Below are 21,183 nucleotides of genomic sequence, written 5' to 3'. Positions count from 1 at the left end.
CAAGAATGTGCCATGTATGATAAACCTGCAATAAAGTCATAAACCTGTGTATAAGAGGCCATGCCTCAGAGATGTGGTTAGAGCACCTCGTGACGATACCTTGCTGTCTGATCTGATGTGTTCTCCTCCGGAGAGAATAAACCTTGGTTTCCTGCCTTCCAGTCTCCGGCGCCTGCCTCTTTGTTGGTTAATTATCGAATGGTATAAGAGGCGATTACCGCCGGGCAATACTCGAAAGGTTATCGACTGCAACTGCCGCTACCTTTTAACAATTGGCGTCCCAAGCGTGGGGCCCATCAGCGACACGTGGATCCAGTGGGAGAGGTCCCGACGACAGAGTGAACGACTGCAGCGATCGGGAGAGCTCCTGCCTGATAGACCCTCGTCTGGCAGCCGATCATCCGAACTTCACTGGTTCCGAGCAGACCTCTCTCGAGTGATCTATGGTCCTGACTGGGAACCATCAGGAGTGCCGCGGCAAATACGGAGAGCAGAGGACGATCGGGCGCTGGAGGCGGAAGACGAGAAACTGTCCATGCGGTCCGGGTAAGGTCGTGAAACATGACAAATTGCGAAACGATTGATTGATTGATTGAAAATACTAGTATTGCTTATTGATTGTTCTCTTTGAGATATTCGCTGTCTACAAACGGGGAAGAGTAGAAATACTCTCTCTTCCTTTGCAGATAGTGAAGGGTAGGTAACGCAGACTTTTGTCCCCATTGTAACCCGTCGTGCCTATTTTTATCTCCCCATTGATTGATTGTCCGAACATTGATTGTTTTGAAGAATAGTGCTCTTTGAGATATTCTCTGTTTGCAAATAACGTAGAATAGAAATATTCTGTCTAGTCTTTGCAAATAGTGAAGGGTAGGTAACGCAGACTTTTGTCCCCATTGTAACCCGTCGTGCCTATCTCTTTCTCACCATTGATTGATTGATTGTCTGAACACTGGTTGTTCGATATTGGTTCTTTGGAGGTATTCTCTGCTTACAAATAACGTGGAACAGAGATATTCTGTCTAGTCTTTGCAAGCAGTGAAAAGATAGGTAGTGCAGACTTTTGTCCCCGTTGTAACCCGTCATGCCTGTCTTCTCCCCACTGATTGGTAGTTGGTTCTGCCCGGACCGCTTATTAGAGATGAACCATCCGGCTCCTCTGGAAGGCACCCCTAATAAGGACATGTTTACTAAATATGGACTAGTCGCTGTAGCTTATAGCAAACTATGGCATAAATATACAAAGAAGGACTCCGAAAACCAGTAGACCACTGATGGGATCCTTTTTCTTTTAAGAAACACTAGGAAATAGCCCTTTGTGAAAAATATGAAACTAGGGGAAGGAGCCAAGCTCACGGTCAAGATGGCCACGAGGTAGCTCAGCTCCATCGCTCTCGCTGCCTAAACATGTCTGCCCTACCACCCACCCCGCCCAGTAAACACGACAAAATCCTGCACAACCGGAAGCCTGCTGATACCCACCATCGACGTCACCAAACTGGGCTAGATCACGCACAATTGGGCTATGTCATTTTCCGATTACGCAGTAACATCCTTGTGCTCGTTGCCAGATTGCAAATATGTACAACACTCCAACAAAGTAGTATGATTAAAACATTTTAATAACTTATAGGTATAACAACATTCCGACAGGGTGAACACGTTAAAACACGTTTTTTTAACAACTATTTACATGACAGCCTGCCGCAACCTCCATCCCAAAGCATTCACGTCCGCGTGACACAGTCCTAGCCCCTCCTTCCTCGAGATAGCAACATTGGCCTGTTTTGGGCGTTCTTTTAGTCGGTTTGGGCTATAAAAGGCCCACAAAGTCCACCGGCCTGTGAGGCGGCATCAGTGGTGGAATATTGTGCGAATAGGCCGGAGGCTACACGACGCGCCAAGACCAGGATGGCATAAGAAGTGGTGTCCGACAAGTGTACTGGTCTTGCCAATCTACTATGCTGCACAGATCGACAACGAAGGGTGCCCTGGCGGGGGGGAAGTGACGAGAACGGGCCTCCCCCGCCTCCCCAGGTGGAGGCTCACCAGCTGAGAAGGCACCCCTGCCGTTTCACTCGTCTTCCAGCTGAGTAGGCGCCCCTGCACTCGCCGACCAGCTGAGAAGGCACCCCTGCCGTTTCACTCGTCTTCCAGCTGAGTAGGCGCCCCTGCACTCGCCGACCAGCTGAGAAGGCACCCCTGCCGTTTCACTCGCCGTCCAGCTGAGTAGCCGCCCCTGCACTCACCAGCCAGCTGCAGCAGGGGAACCATTTACGCCTCGCCTATCGGACAACCACCCAGGCGCGGGTTCCTTTTTGCACCAAGATTGCCATCAGCGTTCGACGCAAGAAGTGGGCCCCCGCTGCCAAGTGGTCGGAGGGACCCACCCCGGTGGCTGTAACGAAGAGCTGCTGCTGCTGCCACTGGACTCTCGAAATGGCGGTCGGCTCTTCAGATTCAGGCCTGGTACACTAAAAGATGGCTCTGGGCTACCTTGGAACTCGGAAGCTTGCCTGCTCGGGCATGGGCCACACCCTTGAAAACGCCCTCTCAGCTTTGCAGATTCTGCTGGAGTCATTGGCCTTCGACTCCCGTGGACTTCCGGTGGGGGCAACCGCCGCTATTGCTCGATCATTCCACATTAACTTGTCTTTGCCTCGGGCTGCAGCCATCTTGCCTCCGTTTGGTGCCGTGAGAGAGACTGATTCAAGGCGTCGGCAGAGAGACCCGCCTGCTGTCCCGCCCTAAGAACGGATCACGGCATTGCTGCAAGAACGTGGTGGCGCCATGCTGACGCAAGCTTCTGTTTGAATTATCAGGAGACACTGTAGCCTATCCGCTCGGCTCAGTTCCGGTGGAACCTCAACATGACCCGGTAGGAACAAAAACTGTGCTTCCCCACCCCCGAATCACGATTCATGCTGTCTGTTCTTTCCATGGCGCTAACGAAAGTTCTCGAACTGCCGAAAGGGATTCTGGTCCGGCAGCTAGTTAATGGAAGGACTTAGACTGTACACTGGACCCACCCGACCTCGCCCCAAAATGGCGCCGACGTAGAAGAGGCCTACAACTCCTTATGGCGTTTCGGTTACTTGACATTTATGTTAAAAGGATATGAATGCGATGTTTTCACACATGATGGGCGGAGGGACGGGGAGGGTACTGATCGAGCATACGAACAACCTTATTAATGCTGGCCTTCCCATTTTTATTTTCATTTTTATTTTTTTCGTGTTAAGGTAGTGTTGCTCATGATACTCGACGCCTCTCACACCGTGGCCGGCCTGTAACGGTTGTAGGCCCGTATTTGTATACTGACATTGTTTTAAATAAAGGACTCTTTGAAGGAATTACGGAATCAGCGTCATAACAAATCATCTAGGTTGGTAGAAGTTTTTAATGACTGTTACTCCCAAGCAATAGAAGGCAGATAATACAGACCCTTTTTTCTTTTTGCCTGAATTTTGAATTAATGAAATTTGTACCCATCACGCCTGTCTTTTTCAGAGTTATTAGAAAATGGTTGACTATAGCTTAAGGTATCTGCCGAATGCAAGGTACGGTACCTTGCCCCATAATACGCAACCGATTGAGAAACAAATGCACGACAAGGGAACCCGAATTTAGGAGACGAATAAAATGGAGCGTCTTGTATAGTCAAAGGGAAGGATATAGTAGGTCTGTGGTATTACCCGCCCCTGCAGCTAGCCTGGTACGTGGTAAGTAGAACTTTTTCGTGTCTACGCGCGCTAACGTACCTTGAATGCTGCACATCCCCCCCCCCTCTTTTTCCTCTCTATGGGTCACAACGGAGTTCCGACTGAAGAATGGAGTGGACATGGACCGCACCGTGCTCAATATAGGGAAAAACATAGACAAACGTTGTGGGATAGTGCGTGAAGTGCAGACCACCACTGGGAACGTGAAAAACTGTATGGTATGACTGTGCGTGTGTGCGACGATTATACGGTATGAATGTGTATGCATTTCATATGCTTGGGTCGCTGGAAGAGAACGTCATCGTATGACTGAAGTGCTTATCTATCGATCAAAGGGAGGGGAGTAAAAGGTCCGACACCCCCCCCCAATGAGTTACGGAAAATACTGAAAATACGCAGCGTGCATAGGAAAGAGGACCGGAAAGGAGAGGTCCCCATACTCAACGTAGCTCTGTGTCTTCGTCTTAAGTTTCTGCGCTTGATGTATGTACTGTCACGCCCTATCCGGTATTTGTGTGTACGTGATCACTGAATTTATGTCTTTCCCCCGCTTGTGTTTTCTTACATAGAACTGACCCGTGCTACTCCATGTTGTGTGTGCACCAAGTAGCCTATTATCGTACACATGTCTCTCTCTCTCTCTCGTTTTGTGTCGTACGTATACCAAATAGCCTACTTGATGCGCACGTCTCTCTCTCGCTCAGAATCGCCCCGCCTAATTGCTCAGAACTGGAACGTCTAAACACCCCGTCCTCCCAGAATAGCCCCAGTTCTGTACTAGCCATCCCAGGGTATTTTGAACAATACAGCTGATGACTTTATTTTCTGAAGACACGTTGCCTAAACTAATGAGGGTTACCTATTGTCTTTAGCTTGTTTCCATCCCCGAAATAGATATTTGTGAACCCATGACAGTAGCACCTCGCATTTTTTCATAAACTTAGCAGTCGTCGGAGAAAAATGTGAATTAACAGAGCTTGTGTTAGAAGAACGAGTTTCTACCGGAGAAGCCGGTTCGAACTTTGATAGACCAGAAAGTTGACAGATGTCAGGCCTCCTGCAACGATTATAAAGTACAGGAATAGACACCTAGCAGGCCAGACGATGGAAATTTGCAGGAACACGTACAAAAACATGCACCACAGCAATGATTAATAAGTTAGTAACATACACCGATATAAGAGTTAATAGACATCCATCATAGAGCGACCGATAAAACATTTCCCCGACTACTCGGTGGTTGGGAGAGAGAATGAAGCGCGTAAATGTCTTTCCTGCCAGCTCTCTAAGATTTTGTTTCTTGTACTCATTCAAAGATAACATGCAGTCATCGGAAGAGAGGGGTCGGACGTGACGCACAGCCCGGCTGCGGATCATGGAACACCTATGGCATCGACCAAGGGGAAGCCACGAAGCAAAAGGGCGTGGGACGAGGCACCATTATCAGCATGAAAAGCGATAGAACGAAGGGCTATCCCGAGGCCCCCTGCTCGCTGACCAGCGTGCCTGAAGTCCCAACCCGTCGGGCCCGATTGATGGGCCCAGTGCTGAAAGATTCTGCTCTCCTTGGTCCGCTTTTTGATCCGATCCCACTCCACCCCCTCTTCCCTCGGCATCCCAAAGCACGCCCCATCCCCCCCTCTCTTTTATATGGGATTTTGAATTTGACTTGACAACAGAAGAACAAAATGCGGGTACCCCGTCTCAAGGTACCTATGATAAGATGAGTTAGGGAACAGGACTGTGATCCGAGAACAATGAATGGTCACACCCTGGTACATGAAAACTCGGATTTGAGCTGGACCTTAGCTCCACCGCCGGTGCTCAACAGTGCCAACAAAAGAAGAAGAACAATAAGAGCTTACCAGTGATGGCTCGTTATAATAAGACACTGGAAAGAAGAACTCCCTTCCCTGACTGTAACTCATGTTAAGTTGAATTCCTCTCCCAACCGCTTTCGTATTGACTATCTTCCAATCGAGTTTTCATGATATTGCATCAGTCACTTCCAACTGTACACTGATAGTTAAGAAACTCTAACTTTGTATAATGACACTTGTATAACACCAGCTGTGCACATGACTATGCTGACTATTTTTGTTCCACACGAAGTCTAGGCCTTAAGTAATGTACGAAATATTCCTTGTTTTGCCAGAAACATTTTTACTTTACGGTATCATGTTTGTGCTCAAGCAAGCTTCCCTCCTCCTATCTCCGGGTCTGACATGTGACGCAGCTGATGTAATTTTGTATGCACTGCCTCCTCGCCTATCCCATCAACTACATGTAATTATGTACAAATGTGTCAGATTATTCCTGTCCGCCCTAAAACTCTGAAATTTGAAGCAGAACATATGAAAGCTTTATACGAGGTAGAAGTTTGTGGCATTATGGGGATAGATCCGAACTAAACAAGCTGGCGAGATATGTTAAAAGGGAGGACTGTGGAAATTGAGTTTGTAACTGAACATTATCTGCGCCATCTTGTCTCTCCCCAAGCGCCACACGGGGAAAACGCGCGACGGCCATTTTAGGCACCATGACCTCGTTACCGATCGCCAGCGCGTCCCTCTGGCGCTGCGAACATCCCCCGCGCGCCTAACCACCCCCGCTCTCTCATACATAGGCCATGAACCCTCTCCTTCTGCGCGACCCTGCCATGAAACCACATCCTGCACCTGGCCAACACCTCCTTTCATCCCTTACATGGTCATACATCCTTTCGGTAACCCCTACCTCCACGCCTGATCGTCTGAACTAATCCCAGGCCATCACCTAACCCTACGGACACAGTTTTATTGCCCCTACTGTAAAGGAAGCACCTCACATCTAAGGGTTTGCAGTGGATCAAGGCCCCCAACCCCTGTGACCCGACCAGTCGCGCTCACCCCCCGGGAATTGGCGGAATGCCCAGCTGTGTGATAGCCATCTCCTGCTGTGGGTGGGGTGGGGACTTCCACTGTAGATATGTGTGGGAACGAGCTTGAAGTGGGGATTCTGAGGATGTTCTTTCATGTATCAAAGCGATCTCAAGAATGTGCCATGTATGATAAACCTGCAATAAAGTCATAAACCTGTGTATAAGAGGCCAGGCCTCAGAGATGTGGTTAGAGCACCTCGTGACGATACCTTGCTGTCTGATCTGATGTGTTCTCCTCCGGAGAGAATAAACCTTGGTTTCCTGCCTTCCAGTCTCCGGCGCCTGCCTCTTTGTTGGTTAATTATCGAATGGTATAAGAGGCGATTACCGCCGGGCAATACTCGAAAGGTTATCGACTGCAACTGCCTCTACCTTTTAACAGAGCCAGGTCTATATACTGTTAGAAGCATTTGAGGATGACGTGAGCCTAGTGTACCGTCCCACTTATCACTCAGCCCATATCATTCTTTTCAGAACAGTTGTCTGGCATGTAGCTATACTTCACAGACCACTTCAGAGTGTCAAACAAATATATGTTCAGATATGGAATGGCCAGAGGTTTGTCTTTTCTGTATTGAATTGGATGGCAATGTAATATTCATGTGGAATAACTAGCCTCAGAGCAATGTCTGACATTTATATGTGGGCAGTCTGGGCCATGCATGGCCCAGCCTGGTGCAGAGTTACTGCAGCAGGAGAACTGCTGCACAGAGTAATAACCTTTAGAGCTACTCACCCATGGATGTTCCAGGAATGAGTGGTGATCTGTCCCACTAGTAGACCTTATAGCTGTTATATGGATAATATGAGGCATGGTGACGGAGGTTATCCCCTGACATGATAATTCTTTCCATTGAAACACAGTATCAATGTTTGTCTGTCAACAATGACTGTCCCTTTACTAACACAGGTCTGGTGACACTTTTCTAATAGCGCTGCTTCCACTGCACAGGCCTATTGTACATCTTAGACATGAAAACTGTAGATAGTGGGTTACTTTTGAAGAGCTTTAGAAATGTGATTCATCTGTTTGGCTACAATATTCCCTATTACACAACACAACACATACAATGATATGTTGTTTGTCATCAGTGTTACAGTACCTCATGTAGCAAAAGGGGTGTCCTGTGTAGGCAGTACATACCACACAAACTTATGTTGACTTACTATGATACTCAAATAAGTAGTCCACACAGTCCCCAGCGAGGTAGCTCTCAGTGTTACACATACCAGCCCTTACCTTGTGACCTTAGTCTTAGGATGTTGTATACTATGCTTCTTGCCACTAAGGACCATATCCATCAATATAATGGGGCTGGCAGGAAAGGTGTCTGGACAGTCATGCATGGGTAGTTTCCCCTTCAGAAAGTTCAAATGGTGTGTTGTGTGTCATGGTACCTCACATCACATTCCATGCAGGATGGGCCTTGCCTACATGATGCTAGTGGGGTGGATCATTAAGGTAGGCCATGACCAGGGTTGAGTTTAGTCATCAGATGACCATAAAACTGTGTATCCATGCTTTAGTTGTGCTTAGCATGTGACATGGACATATGTAATAAGTTGACTTTTGATGAAGGCTTGTGTCACATGTCAATGTGATGTGCATCGAGCTGAGAGTGCTCCTCAAACTTGCAGTTACAATCTGTTTCTACATCTATTGCATCCATACAGGTCAACGTCCATCAGAAGAAGGCCATTTGAAAAGCCATCGCCCGAAAGGTGTGGACTTTGGGGGTCTACAACTGGTGTAGTACCTACTGCGGGAAGAGGTGGGAGGGTCTGCAGCACTGGATATGGAAGATCACAGAGGTCCAGCTGGGGAAGTCCTTCCAAAGTGGAAGGGGCACGTGCTGGACCCTGACCCCCCTGATGGCCTGCATACTGGTGGTGGCCTACCCAGACCTTGATGGGCAGTTGAAGGCCCAACAGCAGCAACAAGGGGCCAGAATCATACGTTACTCTGTCTACTTTTTGTGTTACAGGCAGGCATTTCCAAACCAAAATTAGTGGTGGCCCATGTGCCACACACAAATTTAGTCATTGTTAATGTTAGTGTAGTAGTAGGTGCATGCTGCTGTGCTGTGGTTATTGTCTTTCTAACCTGGAAGACAACAGAGTCCTGTCCACATCCAATCTTCTCCTTTTGAGCAGACACCTGGCTTAGTGAAGTGAGTAATCATCTCATGTGCTCAGTAAATCTGGGTGACAATTCTACCACACAGGGAACTGGTCATGCTGGTGTGAGTACTGATGTACTCTCAATACTGTCTCTCATTTGATGGTGGCCCTATTGCATGTGACATGCAATAGTTTTCACAGTACATGCAGTGACTGTACAACAGTCCCAATTGGTAAGTACTGGTTATACAATCAAATGAGTGTGCAAACATCACTGGTGCCATCAGCATTAGTTACTACATGTTTGGCCAGTGTGCAGTTGGCAGTTGATGGTTCATCTGCAATAGTGTTCCTAAACACTCATTCACTGACTGTTGACATGCATGAGTGAGTGAGATGTAGAACTGTGGGGATCCTATGTGCGTGTCTACACTGACCCTCACAAGGCAAACTGAGTGTGCAATACCAAAGGGTAGTGTGATGTGACCGCCCATTGTGACTCTTGTGATCCCACATCTTCATGTCATAGATGTTCAGGACACTCAAAACCTTGAATTTCTATGACTGGCGTCATCATCTGTACCAAGGTGGATTGGGTATGTTAAAATGGCTATACGGAGTGTTGTGCTGTGTGAATTCAGAGTATCTATTTCCCAAATGTTAGGATCTCATTTTTTCTTGGAACTTTATCTGTTAAATGTGATAAGTAGCTAAACAACATGTCAAAATGTCTATTGACTTTTCAGGTAATGGTCAAATTATGTAATTTAGAGTTCAAAGTCTCAATGTGCAATGAGCATTTGCATGTGACATGATGTCTGCCACAACAGTAAATGATGGTACATTGGTGTTCAACTTGACTTTCATAACATCATGATGTGTTATGAGGGATAGGTAAATCTGTTGAACTCTGAGCCTTAGGTGAGTATTGTGTAAATCTCAAAATTGTATCCATCCTATTTGGGTGCATCACTTTACAATTGTATACAACAACTGCCAAAGTATGCACGTTGATCAACTATCTGAGTTTGGACATAAGGATGGAGTATAGAGAATTCCATTCATGTCTTTGGGCCAGTCTGGGGTTCTGACATGAGTAGAACCAACTGTGTGCAGATTATGTAGCATGCATGCATGTGCTCATACTAACTTGGAAGCCTATGGAGTGAACCATGAAGGTGATGTGATATGTGTACTTCTTAATTGTTTTCTGGTGATTTGTGATGGTCAGGTGTGAAAATGCAGTTGCAATAAACCAATGCTACGTGTCATTTAAGATAAATCCAGCATAAGCGGAGGAGAAGGGGTCAACGTCAGTGGGAACACAGCTGATCACGGTGGTTCCGGATGTGAGCCATGAGACACAGATAGACCCAGTGACCAGGAAGGTGTGAGGAGTGCTCGGGAGGACAACATCCACATCTTATCATCATCTGAGTCATCCTCCGGTGGACACTCTGAAGCGGTGGCGGACCCAACAGGATCGGTTCTACCTTTTTCGTTGTCCGCAACCCCCAGTTCCATCGCCACCCTCCCTGTTGTCCCTGCCACAAGTTGGCTGTTCCCACTCCCCTAAAAGGAGAGGGCTGTCCTTCGCTCCAGACACCTCATCCCCTTCCCCTGTTAACCCCTGTGCCCTGAGTGAGGAGGCTTTTGACCTCCTGAGGAGCATCTCTGTGGGTCAGACTGCAGTGCTAAATGCCAACCAGGGGTTAAGCACCCAGATGGCTGCCTTCCTGGAAAGCATTCACACTGCAATGTATGTCCTACAGAGATCTTTTCAGGCTCTGGTCTCCTCCCACATGGTAGTCCTCCATCCATCCTAAACTTCCACCCCACTCCAGCCCCTTCCCCATCCACCTTCCCTCTTCCCGATCCTATCCCAAGAACACACACACCTAAGCATGCGCACATTTCAACAGACCCAAGCACCACACACAAACCCAAGACATTAATAAAACTCAGACATGTACGCACACAGCGGGCAGACACTCACCAGCCTCATCACCCCTAGCATACCCCTAGGCACCGCACCAATACACATTGACAACTCCACAGACACACCCATATCTGCACACACCCCACCAACACACACTGACCCCACAACAGACACACCCACACCTACAGACACCACAGGAACACACACTGACACCTCCATAGACACAACCATACACACAGACATCACAGTAACAGCCCCAGACCCCTCCACATACACAACCATACCCACAAACATCACAGCAACAGCCACAGACCCCTCCGCAGACACAACCATGCCCACAAACACCACAGCAACAGCCACAGACCCCTCCACAGGCACACCCATACCCACTGACATCACAGCAACAGCCACAGACCCCTCCCCAACACCCAGCACATCCACAAAACTCCCGCCACAAAAACGCCTAAGCTCACAGTCACCCACACAAAAGCCACAGTCACAACACACAGTGCAAACAGCAGACCCACCACACACTTCCACTCCCTCTTCCTCCCAAACCAAACTACATCCCAAACACCTTACCAGTTTCTCCCGTGAATCTCTCTAGTTTGTCATCACCCTCAGCCCTCTGAAACCTGACCCCCCTCCCAAAGTCTCAAAATCCTCTTCCACACCCAAACCCATCTCTCCCACTTTCCACTCCACCCCTGAAAAACAGCCTCCCAGCCCCTAAACCCAGCTGTAAAGAGAGAAAAAGAAAAAACCTCCTAAACCCAACCCAAAAAGCCTCAAACCCAAGAAGCCCCATCCCAAAAAGAAACCCACCCCTCCCTAAATCTCTGCCCCCCCTTCACTAGTAGCATATTTGAGGTACCGGATGTGTACAATGGATGCCCCTTTGTGAGGAGGTGCCCTGGCAGTGTCAGTAAGGGCAAGTTAGGTCTCACAGCCCTGTGCTGTTGCACATTTTGAGACTATGGACTGGGCATTGGCTTTTGTTTCCCTTGGTGGGTTGTTCAAGTTTAAATAAAACCTTCTTTTGGAAGGCATTGGTCCTTCCATTACATTTCTATTTGATGTTATTGTATAGTTAGCGATGTGTAAGTACAAATGTGTTTGTTTGATCCCTAATTGATGATCCAGTTGTTGTGGTTAGTATGATGTGGCCTTAGAGCCAGTGCTGGAGTTAGACAGGACAAGGGGAAATGCTGTATGTATTGATGTCTATGTGGGATGACATCCAAATGGGGCAGACATTGCATTAGGTGACATGTTATATGGTAAGTATTTCAGCTTGGCCTGGCCACTGTCTACGTCATTTAGATTGCACGTCTACTTATGATATAGTTTGGATACGTGTTTGATGTGTTGAAGTTAGATATTTGTGTATCCACACATGGAGGGTGTCAACTGGTCATACCTTTGTGGAGTTGTGCATGGCCATGTGTCCATTTTGCAGTGTGTGCCTTAAAACTATTTGATCTAGATATGTGCCACAAGCAGTTAGTGCTGTGTTTGCTTTCCTAAGTTGCACTTACCCATTGTCTACACATATATGGCACTTGGTTCTGCTATTGGTTGTTCTTGATATACTTCAGTTCCCAGATCTCGTGCACATGGAGTTTGTCAGGCATGTGCAAAATGTGCTGTGCCCCAGGGCTTCAGCCTATCAGGGTTCCCCCCTTTTTATAAGTTCTCCCTGATAGAGGCATAGCTATCCTGCAGAAAGTGTTTCCATTGTGCTCTTAAAATTGTTCTCACACTGATTCTATAGACTCCCTTTGATGGGCATTGCCTTTTCATGTGGGTGATGGGTGAGAGTCTAATACAGAGTTGTAGCAGAGAAGGTGTATGTGTGTGACTTTACTGACACATCCATTCAAAACAGAATCTGAGATGTGTGCAACCATGTGAATATGTCACATTCACTATAGCATCTTGGTTAGAGTTACAATGACAAGGCCTAATGGTAGGTGTAGTCAGTTCAATGTCACTTTACCAACACTTGTCAAATGATAACCTGCACTACAAGTGAAGATCAGTAGTGACATGGGAAACAAGTGAGAAGGGGCAAAAGTAGTGAGCATCTTGGTTAGAGTTGAAGTCAATAGGCCTAATGATATTTGCAGTCACTTCAGCAACACTTGAGCAATGGAACGCTGTATGACCAGAGAAGATCAATAAAAACATGGCAGACAAGTGAGAAAGGGATAAATGTATGTGTGACAGAGATTAATAGGTGTGCTATTGTTGAGGAAGTGGTGTTGTGGAACACAAATTAATGCACACATCACTGTCAGTGTCTATAATTTGCAAATACATGTTCATTTGTGTACAGTGTGCCTGTGCAGTGCCATGGGTTTGGCCTAGGACATCCTACAGAAGTATTTTTGATGATTTATAAGGAACAATCTCAGACAGGGTCCTTGAATATGTGTAAATTACCTGAGTACCCCACCTCCCTGGCCTGGTCCATGGCGGTGCATCGTTTTGTAGAGGAGTCTATGGCAGCAGGTAGTTGTATGATTTACCACCAATTTCATCCATGTCGGACTTGGTTTTGAACATTGTCGAGCAGGTAGAGCTTCGTCAGGAAGTGTGGGATTGGCTCCATAGCAGCACAGGATGTGTAGAGTTGAGTTCAGTTGAGTTTCGGCCTTGTATCCCTCCCTTTCCGCAGACTTAGATTTGGTGGTTGGACCACTATGGTCACGTCAGCTGTGAAGCAACTCGTAATTGGGCTGGCAAATTCACAGGTGGTCAGAGTCTCCCACAGCCTCATAGGCCTGCTCCACGACTGCCACTCTCGGAGTTAGCTGCAATGCTGGAGGTTTGGCAGCGGTCTTCACTAACCCAATCTATTCAACTTATAATACTCGGCCGAACCGCCAAACTCACCATGGTCGGACCTCTGACACGGCGGTCCACGGACTGTCAAATTCACAGCAAGTCCCTAGGATTTAAAAAATCCACTCCATATTGAAATGTTGGGTGAATCATAGCAGCGTAAGCAATCAAGCTGGTCCCAGAGTCACCCCCACCCCCGGTCTCTGTTTTTGTTAAGTTTTTAAGTCCATCCTCTGAAGAGAGTGCTTTTATATTTTCCCTCCACTGTAATTTCCCCTCAAACCATACCCAGAGATATTTATATTTATTAACTCTCTCTATTTTGCTGGTTCCTTAATGCCAGTGATACCTTATTGCCTTTTCAGATCTTCTCCCAAATGCTAGCACCATAGTCTTATCCATAATCACTGTAAATGTTTTCTTACTACAATATTCTTTAAAAGTACTTAACTTCCTCTGAAGACCTTCTCAGTCTTATCCAAAATGATGACACTGTCCGCATATAGAAGGCATGCGATATGCCTACCATTCATTTTAGGGCTCAAGCCCTTGGACGTAACTAAAACAGAGGGCAGATCTGCTAAAACAGGAAAAATAATAGAGGGGCCAGTAGAGTGTCCTGTCGTAACCCATTACCAACCGGCTCAGACTTCTTTGCTAATAAGTACCTGCGCCCAATTCTGACCTTTTAATTCCTTTAACACAAGGAGAAACCTCATTGCCACCTCTTAATTTATCATTGTTTCCCATAAGGTTTCCTAATCTACCAAATCGAAAGCCACTCGAAAATGCACGAAGTAGCAAAATAGATGGCAACTTAGTTCTACAGATTTTGAAGCCAATAACCATGGGCTGAACAATGATTTACTGTGGAATGTTTTTTCCTTAAATAGGGATGAGCGAACCCAATGTGCTTGGCATGCCAAGGCAAAGGACGCTGTGGCACCAAGAAATGTTTGAACATGGTCACAGGGCTGTCACAAGGGGGAGGCAAAGGGTCCTGTGCTTTATGGAGCCAAAGCGCTTCAGATGCAACACTTAATTTATCGAATTATAAACTAGCCTGCCTGTTTATTAATCAAGGGGCATCGAAACACATCTTTACCGCTAGATGGCAGCAGACGCTAGAGAAGCCGTCTTTTCTCTTTACCCTGGAGGATACATTTTGTTAGTATGCGTAGGTCGTCATTATTAGTGCCCCGAATCATCCCTGTCAATTCAATTCCCAGGAAAGACCATCACTGGGTCACTCAGAATTACGTCTCTATTTGTAAAGAGGGCCTTAGAAGAAAGTCTGCTAAAACCTAAACCTATGACAAGCATGTCAGACATGTGAACGGGGAGTGAATGTACACATAAGACTCATGGATGAATAAGGGCTCATGCTAAAAAGGAAAAGCTCTGGTCGCTTCATGTGTTAGTATATATATTTACAAGACATATGAGGCCCGATTCACAGAGCCATTTGTACTGGTAAATGTATGCAAATCCGCGCACTCACATATACTATTCAATCAAGATGTAATGTAGAAGTAAATATGATTCCATGGGACGTAAGTGCGCATTCTAGGAGGGGGTGCCCTGGGCAGTGTGTGCAAACCCACAAAGTGGCATGTTTGTTCGTATTCACAAACTTTCTTGTCCTATTCAGATTTTAGAATTGGCCTGAGGTGTCCTGTCAGGGGCTGCAGTGCATCCAATCTCAGGGAGGGAATCGGAAGAAAATCCACCAAAATTATCAGAGACAAGGGGAGGGTTTCTCCCTGGTTGACAATGTTTTGCCGGTGGAAGAAAATTAAATAAATGAAGTTAAAAAATCACTTTTGGTAGCATTTCTACTTGCTTAATTGCACATAGCATGAACTACGCATGTGTAACTGCTTACACATTTGCGCACACATGGAAAGCTGCAACTGTTGCAGGGATATTATTTAAGAATTTCAGAAATTCTAAGGCCTACCCTCAGAGGCTGGCGTATATATACAAAATATATAAAAGTGAAGATTTTCAAAACATCTTTTTAAATTTGATCCAAATATTGAATGAGGGGCAATGCTGACTTCGTAGTCAAGTATGACATAAGAATATCTTAGTTTAATTTAGGCATTTGATTTTGTGCATATTTAGCTTCAAGGAGCAGTAGGTGCAGTACATACAGCAGTGTATATAGGTGGGGTTGAGAGGAATGGTTATAGGAAAAACCTAGGGGTGGGCGGAACTTGTGGACTTTAACTCCCTGGAATTCCACAGAGTTACATAAAAGCTCTGTGAGATTCCACAGAATTCTGCCAACAGGTGGAAAATATGCTGCTCGTGCTGCAGTTTCGCACCCAGGCCCGGACTGGCTGTAGCGGGCACCGGGCAATCCCCCGGTGCGCCACACGGGTGGGGGCCGGTTTTGGGCCCCTGGGGGCCGTTTTTGTTACAGGGCCATTTTTGCAGCATAGCTGCAAAATCGGCCCTGTAACAAAATCGGCCGATAACCGGCCCTGGCAAAGGGCTCGGCGGCACTACCCAAGCCCCGGGGGGGGGGCGGCCGAGAGCACTTTGCCAGGGCCGGTTTTGGTTCCCAGTCCGGCCCTGTTAGCACCGGTAGCACGAGCAGCAGACTTTCAAGTTGATGTTGCTGCTGCTCACTGAGCTGCAGCAAATCTGCTCGAATAGCAGCCCTCTGACTGCTTGCGAATGCTGGCGACCGCCCACGTTAGACATTCCAGCTAGGGGGCGCCAAATCTCACTCGCGCGTGGCAGCTCACATATTTTGGTGCCTCACTGGAGAAAAATTCCTCCAGGTGGCAATTGCCAGTATTCGGCCAGAACTTGGTGGTAAAGAGTAACACGGAGTGGCCAACGCCGTGGGTGGAACGGAATATCTCGCTCACCCATAAAAAAAACCTGTCATGAAAATGGTGAGTACAAAGATGATACTGGCACAACACTAGAAAGCAGGCAGTAAATATTTAACCTAACACCTTTTTAGAATTTGAGGAGCAGGAAGATAAAACAATGTGCCTTTTTGCTGAAGTGTTGTTGGAAGGGGAATGTCCAATGCATGGCTACCCCCTGCCTTGAGTTCCCGACAGCATGTGAAACTGTCATCCTGACTTTTTGTTTGGCCCTGGTGTCATGCTAACCTAAGGCCGAAGCCCCTCCCTGATAATCAGAGATCCATAACCAGGATAGTCCCATGAAGTGGGGGTGGCATCGTACTGTGCTCTTGTGAATCGTTAGTGTGACTAGACTTTTTGAAAAGAGGTGTGCGGTCTATTGACCCCTCTCATATAAAGTTCTGCTGTTTAGTTAACTCTAAAGCTTACACTGACATTCTGTGCCCATGTCAAGTGCATGTGTGTGCAGTGACTGTGTAGTACCAGTATGGTAGTTGTGAAGTGTTGCAAGGTGGTAGTATTATATGATATGGCTGGTGGCTGGAATTATTATATATGATATGGCTGGTCAGTCTTATTGTGCAATAGTACCACAATACACAAAAGTGGACCTCGGGTTCACCTTAGCAGCCTCAACTCGGTCCTGGAAGTGTAGCTTGAGCAGCAAGGCGTACTTAGAGGAACATGTGTTAAGCATTTCACAGTACCAACATTGACAATAAGTAAGTGACACGACTTGAAAGAAACCTTGACACCAATTTATAAAAATAGTTTGCATTTTTGTATAAATATAGGCACCAAAATGAACTTGATATGTTTCATATAATCGGAGTTTTAGATTTTCAAAGTGTTAAAAAATAAATGCAATAATAGCTGTCAAACATTCACCATTAAAGCGAATGGGAGAAAACACACTTAATAATACATTACTTGCAGGGTGAGTTCAAATGAACTCTCTTGTGGTTAAGGTTCTACAGGCCACCTAGACCAAGCCTCGACAGTCAGTTCTTCATTACCTTTCCCAGAGAGTCTGGGTTTAGAAGTTACTTGACTGTCCTTGGTGCTGACAGGATCCACAGCACTTGGCAAAACCCCACTTGTCGTTGAAGATATGCTCTACCCTCAGAAAGTAGAGGTCTTTGGGGTACCAGGACCCGGGTGCAGCAGCTGGATTTCTTCTACCTTGCCCAGTGGTGCCGGGTGCAAAGGGTAGCTGTCAGTCACCCTGGCAGCTTGCACCAAAGATGCTTTGCTGCACACTCGACGACACCAACTTCAAGATGCAGGGACACAGCTCTCACTGTGAGGTTCTCTCGGGCTAGAGATGTCAATGGCGAGGTGGATCACTCAACTGGTGATCGCCAAGCCTTGGCTGTGGCAAATGTAGTCTTTGGATACTTCGGCAGCTGGAGGTCGACAGGAGTGGACTAGCGGCTGGAGCCGTGGCATTAGCTTTGTTTCCACTCTGGGCTTGCAGGACACTACTTGCCTTTGGGCTCACTCTTGACTGACTCAGCAGGTCACAATTCTATCCCCGAAACCGGTCCCAGGATGCTTGTTTCTGGTCCAGGGAGGACCTGGTTTGGCCGTTCAGGCTGGACTGTTCCCATGAGGAGCAGGGTAAAGAATGATTTGCATATGGCTGGGTCCAAACCCAGGTGGAGAGGTGAGCAAAAGAACGATGGATTAAACCCAGATCTTACTGACTGGGGATGAATGTTTGTATTGTTCAGCATTCCATCCATCATTTGATCCTTGTGCTTTTGTCGCTCTTAGTCGTGGGTCCCGTGCTCACTGCACCACTGGATTCAAGCTATCCTGGCTGATGAGGGGTGATGCCCCGAAACCAGTCCCAGTATGCTTGTTTCCGGTCCAGGAAGGACCTGGCTTGGCAGTTCAGGCTGAACTTTTCCCATGAGGAACAAGGTCAAGACTGATTTGCATATGGCTGGGTCCAAATTGGGGTGGCGTGGCGAGTAAAAGAACAATAGATTAAAGCCCGATCTTTGTGACTGGGGGTGAAAGTTTGCATTTTTCAGCATACTGTCAATCATTTGTTCCTTTTACAATTCTTGTTACACAGCAAGTCGCTTCTTCTGCAGGTTGCAGTCGACCTGTTCCACCAGTCAGAGGAATCTGCTTTGTATTTCTGGTGTGCAATGGAGTCCCTCTTGATGGGAGCAGTGAGCTTTCACCACGGACACATGTTGACACCCTGTTTCAGTATATTGTCTCTTCAGAGCACTTAAGGCAGAGTCCAAATTCCTGATTTCGGACACAGAGCGTTCTTCATGCCTCTTCTCAGGTTCAAAGGTATACAGAAGTTTTGGTACCAGGGAAACCCCTTAAATTCTAATTTAGGGGCATTAAAGGGGTGAGGGACAGTGGCCAATGGGCTACTGGTCTTCACGGCTAACCTGACCCTGTAGTGACAACAACTTGTGGGTGTACATTACTATGCTACCAGAATACTCTATTTTGGGTCCTTTCAAAATGGCAAGACTCTTCCTCTGCTCAATAGACCTTCTAGCCCCCCCTAAATCTGTGGCTAGTCTTTTGGGGGTGTACACCTCCTGAATAACTAATTTTACCGCCTATCGAGCTGTCCAGGGCAGGAAGGGCTTAGTCGTTGAGTGGAGGACGAAGTAATTACATATCAAGGGCAGTGTAGACTTTGAGACTCACCGCCTTGATGACTGTAAGCACTATCCATCCGGCGGGTGGAGGTGTGACTTTCTTACTGCCCAGGCCTTTATCGCCATCCTGGGAAGTGCTAGTACATGCCATCAGGAGGGTAGACTCTTGTCTTGGTGGCAACCCGCTCAGGGAAGCCTGCCAAAGCACTGGAGCTTTGTATCCTAGGGGGTACCCATGCAGGGTAGCACCCCTGTGCATGCCAGCTCACCCTCAACACTGGAATCCTGTTGGGGTGAAAAAGCATGGAGTTTGATACCATACACAACACAATTCGGCCATTCCATAATGGAGCTGGCTATCTCAAGTTTGCCCGGTAGCCAGCCCATGTTACTTTTTGGAACACTTGTCACTTACAGTAAAACCTTGTTTTACAGGGTTACTGTAGGGATATACTTGTAGGAACATGTAAATCCACACCTTTAGCATAATGCACTCTACCTCCTGGGCTAAAGAGGACAACCTTAAGAGTGACCTACTTATATTAAGGCGGTCGGATGGCTCTGCAGCACATGGTATATGCAGAGCTCTTCTCGAGCAGACACGCTGCCCGTGTAGGCCAGCAATGGCAGGCCTGTGGACATACTTTTACTTGGGTCCCCCATAGTGGCACAATACAGCGCTGCAGCCCTGGTGACTCTTTTTATCACCCTTGCCCTGGATACCACTGATACCATCTACTAGAGGCTTACAAGGAGTGATAACTAAGGGCATCACTGAATGCAGCGGCTAGATTGGTTACAGGCACCAAAAGAAATGAGCACATAGCCCCAGTCCTAACATTTCTTAAATGGTTGCCCTATGAAGCTCGAATTCAGTTAAAGATTGCTGTTCTGGTGCACAAAGCCCTTCACTTCAAAACTCCCAGGTACCTAGCGCAAAAGCTTGATTTATCCTGTGGTGGGAGAGCCTCAAGAAGCGCTAACACTTTCCTATTGATACCACTCATCCTTAACAAAAAGAGAACTTGTCACCAAGCCTTCTCTGGTGTGGCCCCAAAGATATGGAACTCTCTTCCACCGGAAGTACACAGAATCTCCTCAACGACTGCTTTCAAACTGGAAGCCAAAAGATTCCTAATGAATAAATTCTTAGCTTGATTGGGATAGGCTCACCTGCTCGAAGTCATTGATCCTACAACACCTCTACCATCATTTGATATTGCTCGTCTTTACAGCATAGTGGGCCCGCTATGTACATGTTTATTGTACTAATCAACGTGACTCAATTTTACTGTAATCATGCAATCTTTCTTGTTTCTTATTCTTACTTGTTGTCGTTATTGTATTTATGTCCTTCCTTCCACCCTATTGTAAAGCGCTCTGATATCCTTCGGGATCTTGTTCGCGCTATATAAAACGTTATAAATAAATAAGTGCTTGCCAATTCGCTGTACGATTTCACAGATATGGTTTAAGGGAAAAAGCACTGGCACTGGGGCCTGGTTAGCTGGTCTAAGTGCACTTCCAGCCCTAAAAAGACAGCATCCAGAGCAAAAAATGTATGTGTGTGTGTGGGGAGGTGAACATGAAAAAAGGGCACTTTCTAACATGGAGCCAATAGGATCCATTTTAGATGGCCCCTGATTTAGCATGACACAACATGGAGGGTGGTTACAACTTCCTGGAGGCTGGTGATGTAAACACTGAGGTGAAGGACTATAGAGGCATTACTCTCCTTAGGGATTAAATTAGGTCATTGGGAGAAAATGAGTGTCACTGACCTGACGAGCCCGATCTTCCGGAGTCTGAGGCCGGCTTGTTCTACTTCACCCGACCCGGAAGCCAGGCAGAGAAGAGAAACCAGGAGGCACAGCACGACCCAGAAGAGCCTGGGACTGATGGAGCGCTACATTCCGGAAAAGGTATAAACAAGGAAGAAGAGGAAGAACGCGGTTGGCTCGCATGTAGGCAGTGGAGAGAGGCAAGGCTGAAGGAACAGTGGAAGAAAGAGACCAAGGGAAGAGTGGCGAGAGAAAACCCGAGGAACCCGATGACCAGAGGAGGAGCTCGACAACTCCGGTGACAGCAGAAGAAGAAAAGGAGACCCCTT

General features: G+C 46.9%; 1 long non-coding RNA gene across 1 annotated transcript in view; it reads right to left on the bottom strand.

Annotated features, from left to right (window-relative positions):
• Window positions 1-21,183, bottom strand: part of LOC146809875 (uncharacterized) — a 187,108-nt gene that overhangs the window by 3,135 nt on the left and 162,790 nt on the right. The window lies entirely within an intron of this gene.

Source organism: Triturus cristatus, chromosome 7, assembly GCF_964204655.1.
Source record: "Triturus cristatus chromosome 7, aTriCri1.1, whole genome shotgun sequence".
In the NCBI taxonomy this organism is placed as follows: Eukaryota; Metazoa; Chordata; class Amphibia; order Caudata; family Salamandridae; genus Triturus; species Triturus cristatus.
This window is presented reverse-complemented; position numbering and strand designations above follow the sequence as displayed.